This window comes from Portunus trituberculatus, chromosome 41 (genome assembly GCF_017591435.1).
Source record: "Portunus trituberculatus isolate SZX2019 chromosome 41, ASM1759143v1, whole genome shotgun sequence".
In the NCBI taxonomy this organism is placed as follows: Eukaryota; Metazoa; Arthropoda; class Malacostraca; order Decapoda; family Portunidae; genus Portunus; species Portunus trituberculatus.
Genome location: NC_059295.1, coordinates 41062782 through 41067781, shown reverse-complemented (window position 1 = coordinate 41067781; position 5000 = coordinate 41062782). Strand labels below are relative to the sequence as shown.

The window sequence follows — 5000 nt, the reverse complement described above, 5'->3', positions numbered from 1 at the left end:
AGAGAGAGAGAGAGAGAGAGAGAGAGAGAGAGAGAGAGAGAGAGAGAGAGAGAGAGAGAGAGAGAGAGAGAAAGGGCTGGGGAGGAAGGACAAAGATTAATAATGTCTTCCCCTCACTGTCCATTGCCTTTGTGGGAACGTGAATATCGACACAATGATAACAAGCAATGCGCGAGAAAGAACATAACTCAGTGTACATCAAACCTTTCACTACCAGACACCTCTTCTTACAGCTAATTGCATCTTTTTTTAAGCCACATTTTCTGTTTTGTAGCAACGAAAATGCAATACTAACCTATCATTCTTTGGCGATATTCTTCATAGACCCTTATTTTTCATACAAACAAGCTCAAGGAAAAAAAAAAATCCAATGTTATTTCTGATCTAAACGTGTGCTGTATCAAACAAACAGTCTTTACAGAGCTTCAAATCATAACGAATAGTAAGAGTAGGAAGGAAGGTTAGGTAAGGTTTGGTTAAGTTAGATTAAATTAAGCACTGCATTTCATAACAGGAACACTACACGAGAAACAGACTAACCCTTGACTTTTCATCCAACAGCAACGACAACAACAACAACAACTCCAGCAGACCTGGGGGAAGGAACAACAGCAGGAAGAACACTAGGAGGAGGACGAGGAGCAGCAGCAGCAAGAGGATAAAGAGGAGGAGAAGGAGGAGAAGAAAAAAAAAAGGAAAAGGAGGAGGAGGAGGAGGAAAAAGAGGAAGAAAAGGCTGAGAAAAAAGAAAGAAAAGGAAGAGGAGGAGGAGGAGGAGGAGGAGGAGGAGGAGGAGGAGGAGGAGGAGGAGGAGGAGGAAAGACAGAGAAACCACAAATATTAGGACGGTCAAGTTGCCTCAAATCAACAAGAAGCTGCCTCGGTAAAGGGACGTGTAATGCCAAAACAAGCGAGCTAAAAGACCTCCCATGTCCCTTATTGAATTCCTAAAACTGACGGTGGAGGAGAGGCAAACTGGGATAAAGTAGGGAAAAATGAAGGGAGGAAAGGGAGGGTGAGAAAGGATATAAGGAAGAAAGAAAAACGAAGAAGCAATGAGAGAACGAAGGAAGAAAAAAAGGAAAGGAAAAGATAAAGAAGGGTGGAAAGAAACAGAAGGAGGTAGAAAAATGAGAGAGAAAATTAAGGAAGAGAGAGAGAGAGAGAGAGAGAGAGAGAGAGAGAGAGAGAGAGAGAGAGAGAGAGAGAGAGAGAGAGAGAGAGAGAGAGAGAGAGAGAGTAATAAGGGAGAAAATGAGATGGATAAAGACGCAATAGAAAAAAAGAATGAGACAGGAATATACACACATACACACATACACACGCACACGCACACGCACGCACACACACACACACACACACACACACACACACACACACAAACGGAGAAGATAAGAAAGCCACAGAGAAAGAAAAAATGAGAGTAGAGGAAAATAGATGGAGGGAAAGAGAGGGTGAGGGAGAGAAGAGAGAGGAGGGAGGGAAAGAATGGGAACGGGGTGAGGGAGGGGGAGTATATGTGCTTTAAGAAATAATAAAAGGATAACACAGGAATATTTGGGCGGCAGTTTCGGCGCAATTCCCGGTAAAAAGAAAAATTCTAATAACCCAAAGAATAACAACATAATACGAAGCTTTACCGAACTGCGAGGATTTGCGGGAAATAAATAATAACGAAAATGAGAGAGAGAGAGAGAGAGAGAGAGAGAGAGAGAGAGAGAGAGAGAGAGAAAGGAAGCCATTATCGAACGAAGAGTTCCTTATTCTATCTGAATTTCCTGTGTGGAGAGAGAGAGAGAGAGAGAGAGAGAGAGAGAGAGAGAGAGAGAGAGAGAGAGAGAGAGAGAGAGAGAGAGAGAGAGAGAGAGAGAGAGAGAGAGAGAGAGAGAGAGAGAGAGGATAAATACCAAATAAATAAAAAAAACCAGTAAACATAGAACTTACTTCCATAGACAGGGAAGGAGCCGGAAATTCAGAGAGAGAGAGAGAGAGAGAGAGAGAGAGAGAGAGAGAGAGAGAGAGAGAGAGAGAGAGAGAGAGATTCTTGCACCACCACATAACAACACCCATCCACCATCCGGCACCAAGCACGCCGATCCTCCACGCGCCACGCCGGGCTGAGTGGCTCCCGAGGGTCTGCGAGTGGCAGGGTCGTGGTGCCAAGAGGAGTGACAGCGCCAATTAGCGGCAAGAGGAGTCACCACGGAGACTCTCAGGAGGACGAGGTTTTGGCGATGTGAGGCCAAGGAGCAGAGGCGGTGAGGAGATCCTTGTATAACTCATGTTCGATTCCCGCCTGTCACAAACCGCTACCCAGGCTTCATTGATACCCTATTTCGAGCTCCAAGAGTATGCCTGAGCGCTCGACCGACCAGTCTTTTGAAGCTATTTGGACTCTCTCTCTCTCTCTCTCTCTCTTCAGGATGAGTTTCAAAGGATACAGAAATGGACATTGATGATATTGATGTTTTTATGTGTTTTTATCATGAATAAAGCCTAATTACGCGAAGACGTGGGTCCAATCTTTTGAAATATTTCGTGGTCTCTCTCTCTCTTTCCTGAAAATCCCAATAACATAAAATAGAATGTGTTCAATGCATTCCAGATAAGACTGCGAAACTTTTTGAGCCTCGTATGAACCTACAGATCTGTTGCTGATTATGTTTTTTAGCACATTCCTCTTTGAGATAAACAGATACACCACTGCTTGTAATACGAATATCGCTGGGAACAAAACAATGAGTCCCGTAATCTTAACTTAAGCAGTCTCCTTAACTTCCACAGAAGGCGAGCCTCAGAGTAGTAATTTGGAACTGAAAAAAGGACTCCCTGTATTTGAGAAGTTCGCCTCGTTCACGACTCGCATCAACTGAAGGAAACGAAACCCTGGATTACGTAAACTTTGAACCGCTCTCACTAACTTGTAAATGGGAAGATACTCCAGTGAATAGCATCTTATCGCAAGCCAAAGCTGAACGCGTGTATATAACGTGTACTTAAACCTCGATTTGTATCCCCAGAAATATTGAATTGCGTAAGCCTAACCACTCTCTTCTTCCTTCTTCACTCACGTAGAAGAGGCGGCTAAGAGTATTGATTTGCAAGTGAAAAATTGAACGTTTGTATTTCACTAATTCGCCTAAACCATGACCTGTATCAGAGGAAGAAAAACGAAACTATGCATTACGTGAAGTTACAACAGTTCTCTGTAATGTGTGAGGAGAAGAGTAGGAAAGTTAGGATAGGCTAAGTTGGCATCGTTTTGCAAGTCGATAAGAAATATGTGTTAATTTCCCTGTAATTTGCCAATACCTCAATTTTTTATCTCTAGAAATTTACGAAACGAACTGGGAAAAATCTACCCATGAACACTCTCCCTTTAACTCTTGTAGGAAACGAGGTACAAAGCATCTATTCTCAACCCTCTCCCAGTGACGTTCAAGGACTCTCGATACTAAAAAAAACGTGTGAAATCTTTAAAAGCATCTACAAAAGAGAAAAATACTTAGAAAAAAAAAATACCCTATACAATTTCTACCCATTATAGTCTTCAGAGATGGCTGTCGAACAAGAAGAAATGTTTCAGAGTCGTTAACAATGAAGAAAACACGTGTCAAAATAATGCAAGGGATAAAAATGAAATGACCTCATGTATTTCAGCACGCGGTCGGCTCATGGGGCTACTAACTCCTCCATAAAGCGGCAGTTTCACACAAAATCGTTGGAAAAAAAGGGATAAGTGGGATGTTATAGGAAAAAAATATGACAGGCATGTTACGATGAGAATAATAAATAGCTTCATGAGCCGAGGTGATAGACGCAGGGAGGGTGTGGAGATGCGGGGGAGGAAGGTGGAGAGAGAGGAGGAATGTGACATATGTTGAGAGAGAGAGAGAGAGAGAGAGAGAGAGAGAGAGAGAGAGAGAGAGAGAGAGAGACTGTAACAATTTATCAAAACGAGAGCGGAAAAAAAAGAGATATGAAAAAAGGGAAGCAATTAATTAACACGCTGGTGAAATGATTGAATGCTTTAATCTGAACATGAATTTCTGTTCGTACTCGCCGCCACAAAAGTCAACGATAAATAACAAAACAAATACGTGAGAGAGAGAGAGAGAGAGAGAGAGAGAGAGAGAGAGAGAGAGAGAGAGAGAGAGAGAGAGAGAGAGAGTTAAACAGTAAAATAATAATAATAAAAAAAGAAAGCCACAGGGAAGTATAAATAGAAAAAATATAGAAAAACCCTTGACAATATAAAAATTTCTACACACAGACCCGGATCAACAACAATAAAAACAACAACGTCAACAACAACAATAACAACAACAACAACAGCGACAACAACACCACCACCACCACCAACAACGACAATGACAACACTCGATAATCTCCACCAAATCCTGAGCGAGAAGGGTGACAGTGGTGGTGCCTGGCTGTGTGTGTCTGTATGTCTGTATGTCTGTGTGTCTCCATGTACGTGTGTAAATGTGTATAGTACTTTATGTATCCGTGTATGTGTCTGTATCTCTTGTCCGTGTGTGTGTGTGTGTGTGTGTGTGTGTGTGTGTGTGTGTGTGTGTGTGTGTGTGTGTGGAGCTGGCATGTCATAATTCTCCTGGCCGTCACCAGCAGTCCAGCAAGGCGGTGCGTTTCCTTTCCACTGAGGTAGGTATGTTTCATAATTCTCTCTCTCTCTCTCTCTCTCTCTCTCTCTCTCTCTCTCTCTCTCTCTCTCTCTCTCTTTCTGTCTTTCTGTGTGTGTGTGTGTGTGTGTGTGTGTGTGTGTGTGTGTGTGTGTGTGTGTGTGTGTGTGTCCGTCCGTCCGTTGCAATCTGTTTGTCTATTTGCTCGGTCGTTCGTTCATCTGTCTGTCTACCTTCCCATTTCCCTTTTGTCTGTGCCTACGTCTTCTGTCTGTCTGTCAGTCTGTTCACCATAAACCGGTGGAAAATAAAAATTTATCTGAAGTAATTTTCACACATTTTTAGCTTTCTTTTCCAT

At 42.6% G+C, this 5000-nt stretch overlaps 2 protein-coding genes across 2 annotated transcripts in view; both read right to left on the bottom strand.

Annotated features, from left to right (window-relative positions):
* The window catches only part of LOC123516442, a 244157-nt gene that overhangs the window by 67326 nt on the left and 171831 nt on the right, over positions 1-5000 (bottom strand).
* Positions 1-5000, bottom strand: part of LOC123516443 (uncharacterized protein DDB_G0283357-like) — a 23119-nt gene that overhangs the window by 17392 nt on the left and 727 nt on the right. The window contains exon 1 of the mRNA XM_045275730.1: positions 2395-5000. This exon is cut by the window's right edge and continues 727 nt beyond it. The gene's annotated coding sequence lies outside the window, so the exon portion shown is untranslated. The remainder of the gene's footprint in view (positions 1-2394) is intronic.